Here is a 12,493-nt window from a genome sequence, read left to right as displayed (position 1 = left end):
TACTGTGATGTACACAATATGCTACTTTATACATTGGTACTTTTCTTTGGGCCATTACTCTGAGAAATATATATTGTTCTGTCATTCAAGAACAGTTTCTTGGTGATACTTTGGTAATATCCTAAATGAGCTTGATCTTGTAAAGAGTAGCCTATGCTTAAAGTGTGGTATTAATAATTGTATAAGTAAAGGATTTGAAGCTACAAAATACACATTCCTCTCACTGCTTGCCAAATAACTGTAAAGCAGTTTTATAAAACCCATAAAAAGATAATAAGTGTGGTTAAAATTGTAATATTTCAGGAAACTGTGTTCCATACTTTCTTATAGGTGTGCTGCTATCGCCCTCTAGTGTCATCTTTGTAATACTGCAAGTTAAAGTCCTTTAATCCTGCATAATTTGATATGGAAACCACTGTCTTTATTTCAGTACTAGTTTTCCTGGTGTCCATATGCAATACAAATATTTGAACACACTTTCATTTCTAACATCCCCTCTAGCCTTTGTTGTTGTGAAAAGAGATGTTCTGTTATGAATACACAGGGCTCATGTTGATCCTTCAGAAACGTCTGCAGGGCAAACTATTCATGGTTTTTCAATCCTTAATCCTCCATAATATGAAAACAAAGAACATCTTCCACATGTTCAAATCGTTTGGTGAAGTTTAATATGACCTGTATCATTTTCTTTACAGAGTATGAGAGAATTGTGAGAAAGCCTACACAAATCCCAAGACAAGATTTCTTCTTCCACATGTTAATATGGAAAACTGTTACTGTAATACACATGTGGGTATATATTCTTGATCAGTTTCATGCTGCAGTTAGTTTTGTTTCTTCTCATTTAAGCTCCAGAAATAGTGCTATCTATACTAACCAAAACTAAAGCCACCAAATGTTGCCTAATCACCCAATTACTCTAATAACACCCGGTTATAGCATGTCATGTACACAATACAGACAATAGCATACACAATGTATTTGCATGGGCAGCTAAGAGGATTTCTAAATGGTGCTTTCAGTAATACATCGTCTTTGTTTCAGTCTCTGGAGGAGGACAAACAGCAGGATCAGAGCGATGACTCACACGCAGCGAGCACGTGGAACAGTCTGTGTTATTGCCAGGGAGATGAAATATCCTCCTGAAAGATTAATGTGTGTGTGCTCGGCTGTAAATCTGCACCCTGCTTTTACTCCTGTCTGATGTTCCCCATCTACAACACAGCGTAATGTCTATTTATCTGGTGTGTGTCGGAATTAATCAACTACAGTGCCATAAAGGAGTCTTTTAAAAGCTCCTTGAAATGCAGTTCTACAATTGTAGAATTTGTGTCCTGTAAATCTGCCATATAAATATGTGGAGCATTAATATACAGTAATGTCTAAGATAAAGATAAACTACACACGTTGGGGTTTCAATAAAGGATTTGTTGTTGTGTAACCTGCGTACAGAAATAAATGTAAAGCATGACCTGCTCACCATATACAACGTTTTTTTGTATCTTTGTGAACTTGCCTTCAAGCTCTGTCCGAATGGCTGTACATCTTTTATGAAGCTTGATAATGTTTTAAAATGTATGTATGTATTGGTGATGTTGGAATTGTGTCATGTTAAGGTACAATACATCCTGTATTGCATTACTGGTCAATGTGTGTGTGCTTGTACTCTAGTATACTGTACGCTATTTTCAAAATACTATACTGTATTGTTTTTGTTCTGATATTTTTCAATGTATGTATATGTTGATGTATTGATGTTTTCGAAATACTGAATGTAGTCATTTTTCTGATATTTTTTTACATACTCTGTTGTTTTGTTAATATTTTGAACATTATATGACATTTGTATTTATTTATGCTATACTATCCAATGTTTTTGCATATTTTCGACATACTATACTATTTCGTTTTATAATATTTTCGACATACTAAATACTATGTTGTTTTCTACATATTTTTGACATAACTATGTTGCATTTTTTCGACATACTGTGTCAATTTTTACATATTTTCGACGTACTATATTATGTCATTTTATAATAATTTATATACTATATTTTGTGTTTTTTATTTTACATATTTTCGACATACTTTACTATGTCGTTTCTTATAATATTTTCGCCATACTATACTAAGCCGTTTTCGTGACTTCTTTTGACAAAAATGTTGACAAAACTGTATTATTTGGTTTAAAAGTTTTAAAAGCTGTACATTTACACCAGGGGAGGGGAACCTCCGAGTAAACGGCCCGCGAGACAATTTGGTACGGCCCTCGAGGTAATTTATAAACACAAGCAAAAAAGAAAAAAATTAGAGAAATCTAGACCGCAAAAAAATTAAACAAGCGAGTGCCTGTTTTTCCTAGCCAAGGTCAGGGTCCTTGAACACAACACGAGCCTAACGTGTCATCACCTATGGTCATCACGTGGTATATGTCTCGTCTGACGGGTGCAGTTCTGATTTGAGCACCAGAACGACGCTCCGGCACTTCCAGAAATTGCAGTACCCATAAGAAGCCGTACACATGCTGCAGTTTTTGCGTGCCTGTGTATTTAGTTGAAAGCCCAGTGGCGATCTGTTCACCTGTCATACAGTCAATAACTTTGTTGTTATTAGCATCTGGTTAGCTAGCTATGTTAACGAATATAAGAAGCTTTTTCTACAACCAGTGAGGTAAAGGCACATCTTTATATGATCATTATAGTTATAAAAAAATAAGAGAATAAAGTAAACAGGTTTAAAATACTACTAAAAGTTGTTATTAATAAACAAGAACACAGTTTGAAAGGGGAGTGATTTGTAAAATATCCACAAATAAAAATAAATCTGCTTACAGTTCTGTTTCATATGGATGTTGAGAGATGTATCCATAGATCTCTTAATGTTGCTCTCAAAATGCACCAGATTGATGCTTTTAACTTCAACATTTAAAAAAAAAATCCCTCCCCCCCACTTAAATCATGTCCACATGGATAGGGAACTAAATACTTTTGCACACACCTTGTGTCCATATCTTTCTGTTTTGGTGGTCATGCCACAACCGTGCACGTGCATGCATGCGTGCGCGAGTCATGGTAACATATCTGGATTAAGAGGTTGCTTTTTCTTTGCACAGCATGAAAGAAAGGTGAAATGAATCTGTGATTTTAGTATTTTTAAGCAGAGGTCAATAACTTGTATACGGCCCTCGGAGGATATTGTAAAAATTGAAATGGCCCTTGAGAAGAAAAAGGTTCCCCACGCCTGATTTACACAATGAAGAAGACCCTTGGTTGATGCAGCAATTTGCCTAACACTGTTCCTCATTTATTTGCAGTATCTATTCATGGCCAGTAGAGGGAGCTGAGTGACTGTTGGACAGCATCATTGTTCGCATCATTAAACTGCTCCTTTAACCACTAGTATGGCTGCCTATGGCTCTACATTTAACTGGCATCTAAAGCTGGACAATAATGTGTCAATGCCGATGTCCTTTTTCTCCATAGTACTTATTAAAATAATTAATTGATTCATTGATTGTTTGATTATTTTTGAATGAAAAACTTGTTTGGGACATTAATTTGTCAGATTTTACACCCTTATAACTTTTACATTACATTACATTGCATTTAGCTGACGCTTTTATCCAAAGCGACTTACAATAATTGCGTTCGACCAACAAAATACAAACTTGAAGAAAACAGAATCATATAAGTACATCAGGTTTCATAGAACAAAAACATTTCAAGTGCTACTCAACTGGCTTTAGGTAAGCCAGTCCTTTATTAGTATATAAGTGCTTTGTTAATAGTTCTATTGCTCGAAGTGGAGTCGAAAGAGATGAGTTTTCAGTCTGCGCCGGAAGGTGTGTAAGCTTTCTGCTGTCCTGATGTCAATGGGGAGCTCATTCCACCATTTTGGAGCCAGGATAGCAAACCCACGTGTTTTTGCTGATGGGAACTTGGGTCCCCTTCGCAGCGAGGGTGCAGCGAGCCGTTTGGTTGATGCAGAGCGGAGTGCACGTGCTGGGGTGTACGGTTTAACCATGTCCTGGATGTAGGAAGGGCCAGATCCATTCGCAGCATGGTACGCAAGTATCATTGTCTTGAAGTGGATTCTAGCAGTTACCGGAAGCCAGTGGAGGGAGCGGAGGAGCGGCGTGGTGTGGGAGAATTTAGGAAGGTTGAAGACCAGACGAGCCGCTGCATTCTGGATGAGCTGCAGAGGTCGGATGGCACATGCAGGTAGACTAGCCAGGAGGGAGTTGCAGTAGTCTAGGCGTGAGATGACGAGAGCCTGGACCAGAACCTGCGTCGCTTTCTGGATCAGCTGGGGACGTATATTCCTGATGTTGTAAAGCGTGTATCTGCAGCAGCGGGTTGTAGCAGCCATGTTTGCAGTGAAGGACAGATTGTTATCTAGGGTCACACCCAGATTCCTTGCAGTCTGAGTCGGGGAAACAATGGAGGGGCCGATGTTGATTATTAGGTCAAGAGTGGGACAATCTTTTCCCGGAAGGAAAAGCAGTTCAGTCTTGTCAAGGTTGAGCTTGAGGTGATGAGCAGACATCCACTGAGAGATGTCAGCTAGACAAGCAGAGATGCGTGCGACGACCTGGGTCTCTGAGCGGGGAAAGGACATAATTAATTGGGTGTCGTCAGCGTAGCAGTGGTATGAAAAACCATGCCGCACACATAACCCCCATACTTGCACAACTACACTGGCTCCCAGTCCACTACAGGATCCAGTTCAAGGTTCTGCTCCTCACGTACAGAGCCCTGAATGGACAAAGCCCAAAATAACTCTGTGACCTCATTCATACCCAGACATTCCACCGAGGTCTTCAAAACCGGCCTTAAGACCCTCTTCTTTCGGCAGGCCTTCCAATAAACTTTGAGCATGGTACACCTGGAGTACTGCCATTTTTATCGCTATCTCCGACTTTTATTTTTGTACTCTATTTTTTTTTTTTTTTTTTATTTCTTATTATTACAATTATTTGTTTAATCTCTCAAAGTGTATCAGTATCCCTTGTTGTGAAGCACTTCGAGATTTGTCTTGGCAGATGAGAAGCGCTATATAAATTAAATATATTATTATTATGCGGGCTAATGACAGATCCGAGCGAGTTTGTGTACAAGGAGAAGAGGAGGGGATCAAGAACAGAGCCCTGAGGGACCCCTGTAGTTAATTGACAAGGGTCGGACTCCGACCCCATCCAAGTAACCCTGTAGGTGCGGTCTTTGAGGTATGAGGTGATGAGGGAAAGTGCAGAGCCTGAAACTCCAAGTTCTTGGAGAGTGCGAAGGAGGATCTGATGATTCACGGTGTCGAATGCAGCAGACAAGTCCAAAAGGATGATGACAGAGGAGAGGGAGGCTGCTTTAGCAGTGTGCAGTTCATCAGTGACAGCAAGGAGAGCAGTTTCTGTGGAGTGACCTGCCTTGAAACCAGACTGGTCCAGAAGGTTGTTCTGATGGAGATAACAGGAGAGTTGTTTAAAGACAGCGCGTTCAAGTGTTTTAGACAGGAACGGGAGGAGAGAGACAGGCCTGTAGTTTATGACATCAGATGGGTTGAGAGTGGGTTTCTTTAGGAGAGGGTTTACTCTTGCCTCCTTGAGACTGTTTGGAAAGTGACCAGAAGTTAGAGAAGTGTTGATGAAATGGGAGAGAAACGGTAGAATATCAGGAGCGATAGTCTGAAGGAGGTTTGAAGGGATAGGGTCCAGAGGACAGGTGGTAGGGTGGGCAGAGGTAATGAGGGTAAGAACCTCACTTGGAGAGAGAGGGGAAAAGGAGGTCAGTGTGTGGGTGAAAGGAGGGTCTGGTGACCCAGCGGTGAGTAAAGGTGAGTCAGAGAAAGAAGAGCGAATATCATCAACCTTTTTTTCAAAGTGGTTAACAAAGTCGCTTGACAGAAGGGAGGAGGGGGAAGGGGCTTTGGGGGGGTCCAGGAGGGAGGAGAAGATAGAAAATAGTTTTTTGGGATTGGAATAGGAAGATTGGATCTTATCTTGAAAGAAAGTGCTTTTTGCCTGAGAGATCGAAGCAGAGAAAGAGGAGAGGAGAGCCTGATAGGTTAGGAGGTCGTCTTGGTGTTTGTATTTCCACCGCTTCCGCTCTGCTGCCCGAAGGACGGTTCTATTACTTCTATATAGATCATATAGAACAAACATTAAAAAACAAAATGATGAAAGGAAATGTAACGTGTCACCTTTTTTGCTTTTTTTCAAGCAAAAGCACGAGGACAAGCAAAATTCAAGGTCATCATACTTTACACTGTTCAATATTCAATAATTGTTTCCTGTTAAGAGATTATTTTATTATAAAGGTCAACTTGGCTGATCTGTTGTGCACATGCAGAGCCGGCCCGACCCATTAAGCGACATTAGCGGCCGCTTAGGGCCCCGCAGCCAATAAGGGCCCCCTAGCAAAAAAACAAACAAAAATATTGTTTTTTTAAAAAGAAAAAATTATCTCAGTACACAGTCACCGTGATAAGTATGTTTAATTAATTTTGTTAATATTCCTAGATTGCCTACTCTCAAAGTCATGTATTATTGAGTCAATAATATAATACATTAACCGTGCTTTACCTGAACCTCATCATGACACTAGAGTAGAGGGCAGGATTGTAATTTCCCGTGTTCAGTGAATGCAACAGAGGCAAGGCACCAGACCAACCAGCAAGTTGAATGGAAATAAACATCTGTTTTATTGGATTACAGGTATCCTGTGAGCTGTGACAATGTTTAAAATAAACTGTCAGTCGGACTCAGAGTTTTTGAAGATGGATATAAGAAATGTTTTTCTTAAAAAAGACGACAATTCTCAAGTGATGGCTCACACAACAACCCCAGAGCCACCACTTGAGCCAGGTAAACAAGGTATGTAAATATCAGTAAACTTCCAAGTTCTGCGAACATGTAAGCAAAGCATAAATTACAGCTACATTGACGTTACTTTGAATCGCGGGGATAAGCTAAACCGTTAGCAAGTAGCTATAGCTAGCCAGATATATTAAATAAACACTTTTTCATACAATCTAAATGTAATGTTTTTTAGCGTTACCTGGTGATTTCAAAGAAAGCTCTCTGGGAAATGTTGACTTACTGTTCGACATGAAGCTATAAGCTACATCACAGTACACAGTTGATCCTGAGTCCAGTTAAAGTGTTTCATAGTTAGCTTAGCTAAGCATCAACCTAAAACTGAAATATATGGATGTTATGTGACAGTATTTCTGAGAAAAAGTCAGCTGGAATGGTGGCATAGTTGCCACTGCTTTACGTGTCGACAGGATGTTTGAATGTATTTGCAGCAGTGGCTGTTTGTTTTGACGTTGACATAACAACACCTATATTTAAATGTGCAACCTCTTTTTGTGACAGATTTTGGCATGAAATTATAATTCTTCTGAATGATATTCCTATTGACAGCTAGTTTCTATGTGAACATTATGAGATGGACAGCCAGAGAGAATAAATGAAAAACAGTTATGAAAATACTATATGACAAAACAAGAATACAGTTTAAAAGGGGAGTGATTTGTAAAATATCCATAAAGAAAAATCTGTTTACAGTTCTGTTTCATATGGGTGTTGAGAGATGTATCCATAGATCTCTTAATATTGCTGTCAAAGTGCACCAGATTGATGCTTTTAACTTCAATATTTAAAAAAAAAAAATCTTCCCGGGGGAGCATGCCCCTGGACCCCCCTAGAGGAGGTTAGGTCCACAGTGTTTACATGCTTATTTATACAATATGTGTGCTTATGCTAACATCATAAGACAAAAGTTGGTTCCGTGTTGTGTGAGAACGCGCCAAAGCTCGCTTGGGGCCCCCAAAAGTCTAGGCCGGCCTTGTGCACATGCACATGTTCCCCTCGTCTGCAGAAATATACACTTGGAAATCAGATGTTTAAACAAACTTGCATGTAGATTAGTATTTATTTTACATAATTCATCAAACATGTGAAATCAAACAACTGTGAAGGGGTTTTAATGTAATACAATCTATAAGCTGTTTAATAAGGAAAATCCCTGATGCTGTAAAAAGTTTGATTCACCGTTTACTATTCATATCAAGGGTTTTCCCAAGTTTTCCTAAAATACTTTGGCGTTTGTCATTTTTGGGTGTTTGAATACAGCTCGTGTTTCTGAAGAGACTCTTGAGAAGAAGCTCTTACATTGAGTCCTTTAATGTAGAATCCCCTAAATACACCTTTGAGCAAACAGTGAAAATCTTTCCTAGACATATCTAATCATTTCTTTCTTTATTTAGTCTGAGCAGTCCTGTTTTCCTTGTCATCCATCATTTGATCCTGTAATGAGTCCAACATTGTATTCAAAAGCAAGCATTAAAAGGAATCTGTGTACATTTTGTAATTCATGTGCACACTCAGTAAAAACACAAGCTGGTCAGTTATCTTTGGCCCATCACTGAAGCTATATTACACATGTGATACCGTTTTCTTTCCCTCTAAATGTGAATATGATAGGGAGTTGCAGAAGGTGTGGGTTCAGGGTAGGTTAAAAAAACACAATCCAGGTTCAAGTATAGACCATCAGCCAACCACACACACTTAAATATTTAGTTTAGTCATGGCGAGCCGGCCAATGAATATTTTCACATGAGAAACAAACGGAGATGGGTGCTTAATGAAGCCGTCCTTTAATGTGTGTGAGTGTATGTGGAGTTGTACTTCAGCTTACTGCAAAGGAAATCCAATTAAACACGCGGGAGAGATGTTCTACAGAGAAGAATAGCTACAGTTGTTCCCTCTGAAACAGCTCTGTTTATATCCTCAGTCGTCATAAAGGTTGATTTTGAAAGCTGTTTGAAATTATCCTTCAAGTTTAGGTCCAAGGTCTGGTGCTCATAAATTATAATTAATGAGCAGGCAGGTGTTTTTTTTCCTCATCCATTTAGTGATTTTCAGCTGAGCAAAGCACATTTAAGTGAAGGGATAACAGCCGCAAGAGAATATTTGTGATGGAAGTTCGTCCAGGTGGCCCGATTAATTGTTGCTTAACTGCTCAGTAGGGAAAAAAGGCATCCCTCGTGGTCTTTAATGATGGGTGTTGACCACCAGCAATCTTTGTGGTATAACCCATGCATCGTTAATGGAAGGAGATGTCAGCGACAAAAGGTGCCGACCAGGGTCAATACAGTAACAAATACATATGAATACGCATTGAATAATAATTTAACCTTTCATTAATGCATAATCTGGCCGGAAGAGAACTCTCTGCTCCATAGTTTCTCTTAATAACTGGACTTAAACTCCCACTGTACATTTTACATTTATAATCAATTTAATATTGAATAATCAATTTCTTGCACAATAATATCCTGCATTATATTTGCTATTGGAAATGTGTATTTCCATATGTATATTTTCCACATCCACATATATATCTTTTTGTTTTACTTTAATGCTATTTTATTTCTATTTCAGAAATATTTATGGACTGTTTATTTCTTGTGTCTTAATTTCTCTTTTGTAAATTTCTTTGTTTTTTTATGCTGCTGCAACGCAAACATTTCCCAAATTGGGATCAATCTAATTAAAGTATCTATCTATCTATCTATAATACAGCCGTCACACAAATCTTCTTGAATTGTAAGTGTGATTGCAATGCAATGAGAACAAAAATCAGTGGAGCTTTACATAGTTTAATAAAAGGAATACGATTTATTGTTTTTAGAAATCAGAAAAAGTTCAATTTCTAAAGAATAACAGCAAAGGATTTTTAAATTATTTTGTATGGTGAAATTTAAGGAGATTTACAAAAGTGAAGTACAGTATAGTGGTATTTTGAACAACATTAGAAGCTGTTCAACCGCTCGGTATCTTTCAGAGAAACATATGCTTATTGTAAGTCATCACCACAACACACAGGCACTTGGCTAACAAAGCAAATAATTGATAAGGTAAACACACAGAGCCTGCAAGGCTAAAGTAAAGATAACAACGTACACAGTTGTTGCCCAGGAGCAGTTACTCAGCAGTACACTTATTTTAGAAACAAACTATTATAAAGAGCACCATTCTAGGACATCTGTAGTGGAGATATAAAGATGCCATTATTTGTTTGGAACAGAAAATAGTGCAACAATAAACTGCTGCTGCTGTGGAGCAACAGAATACTCAAGAAAAACCAACAGCTGGTGACTGGAGAAAAAGGTTTCAAAAACTTCATAGAGATATTAATAAGCAGTAAAGTGTATACACAGTCAAGGGTTATGCAAATGTAATCTTTAAGTCAAAATCCTGACTGGTTAACAGCAAAATATCTTGATGTGGCTCACTCAAAAAAGTAAAATCCACAAATATAACAGATACATAATATACGGTGCAGAAAGAGGAAGAAAAACCTCTAGGCTTATTTGAATCTATAGAATACATAAGGTAAAATAGAAAAACAATAATGTGTATTCAAAAGTGATGGCAAACAAAACAATATAGAATACAATTAACATGAAATAACAGTTAAATGTTAAAGAAAAGATGTGGATGTGATTATAATACACTTAGTAAAGAGGTGGGTGTTGGTATATTAGATAAAGGCCATGTAAAGGCAGGGTTTCGGTCACAGTGTTATTATCTTCCAGGGTTACATATTGGGGCCTATACAAAAATACTGTCCATGTGTATTTTGTTTGTTTGGAGTAAAACGAATGTGGCAGAAACGATAAAGAGGACCCCAACCTTCGTTTCATCCTTCCCGAGGCCAGAAAAAAGGTCTCCAGGAAGTGTGTTCAACATATATAGGTATAGGTATAATAATAATATAAGTCAAAATGACATCAATATCTTGAGAAAATAGTCAGTGTAGTATGTCCTAAAAATAATAAAGTCATAGTATAGTATTGTCTGAAGAAATACAGGAAAGTGAATAGTATACCTTGTCATAAAAAATTGCATCAATCAGTATTATGCCATTACGTCGTTAAATACTATACCAAGTTATAATGAAAAAGTAAGTAAGTATAGTCTATTAAAAAGGAAAAACAATTCAAAAGTATAGTAGACTATAAAACAAGAGATCGGACACCAGAGTCTGCTTTTATGCAAATATATCCATTTGAAAAAAACAAAACAACTATCAACAATCTATGTTTTAAAAATGTTTTAATTTATAATCTTGACAGTAAAGGAATGTGCAGAGTCAGAATTTAGGTAAACTCAGACTGAGAGGGAAACATAAACACAGAGACAGAACACGTTAAACTTTCAGCCTGTCCTCCTACAAAAAACGACCAAATAGGTCGATTGTTTAAGCAGTTTAGATTACGACCCATAGCCACGTTTTAAAGTGTATCACCTCTAGTGGTCGTGTAAGAAACAACATGCTCCCGTTTATTCACAAATAACCCTCTCTGGAAAATCCTAAATTGTAGAATAGTTTGGCCATTAAAATGCTTTTTGATTAGATTTCTAGCGAGAAGTGTATATTGTACTTTTAGAGTCCACGTCCAGTGGATGTGTAGGATCTATAGTTTGATAGATATTACGAAGATGATTTGAGGTCTCGCCAGGATAACGTGTATGCAGCTTCCATGTAAAGTTAGCGTGGGTGAAAACAGTATTTCCGGTCTCGAAGTTTTCATAATAAAATCGGAAGTATTCCCCACACTGTCAAATACGGTGATATCTTCATTACTCATCCACTAAAAAACATCAGTTTATCCTTGTTAATTACACAATATTGATTGGTTTAAATTGTGTACAATGCTTTTGTGTTTTTAACCTTAGATTCAGAGAAACAAATAGTTTTTTAGGAGTTTAGACACTACAGTTTCCGAAGACACTACACTACCCAGAATCCCCAGCTATCGTTTGGGACTACAACATCCGCCTTGCTTTACAAACCCTGTGATTAGTCCTCAAGCCCTGTGATTGGATGTTGGAGTGGCAGTGCGACAAGGTTACGCTGAGCGTCAAACAGCTCTTTGAAATGGAATGGAACCACGGCAGACTTTCCAAAACTGGAATTGGACGGGTCCAAACACAGTGGGATTATCACATTTAAAACATATAATTAATAAAATGGTGAAAATTGCTTGTGTCCATAATGGGCAGCATTAATATACCCACATGACAGCTAAGGTCAGAAGAGCTTTATTTAACAGCTGGTCTGTGATCCCTCCTGTTGTTCATTGATAAGCCTGAAACATGCACTTGTCAAGGTTCAGAGGCACATTTTGCAAATATGGCAGTAGCTATCGATCTTCTTAAGATAAGATAATATATACTTTATTGATCCCAAGTTGGGAAATGTTTTTGTTACAGCAGCATACTACTTTGTTCTACTGCACTACAATTCAGAGGTTAACCTGGTATTTTTACTCCACTACATTTATTTGAGTTACTTTTCAGATTCTGATTAATGATGTGAAATATAAACAACCCTTAAATCAGACTTTAGTTACACCTGAGTCAAATGCAGGGAAGGTGATTGTCAAGTGCCAAAATAAACTATGCAATATATTGGACGTTAAGTAC

This window comes from Pseudochaenichthys georgianus, chromosome 19 (assembly GCF_902827115.2).
Source record: "Pseudochaenichthys georgianus chromosome 19, fPseGeo1.2, whole genome shotgun sequence".
NCBI lineage: Eukaryota > Metazoa > Chordata > Actinopteri > Perciformes > Channichthyidae > Pseudochaenichthys > Pseudochaenichthys georgianus.
Note: the sequence above shows the minus strand (reverse complement) of the source record.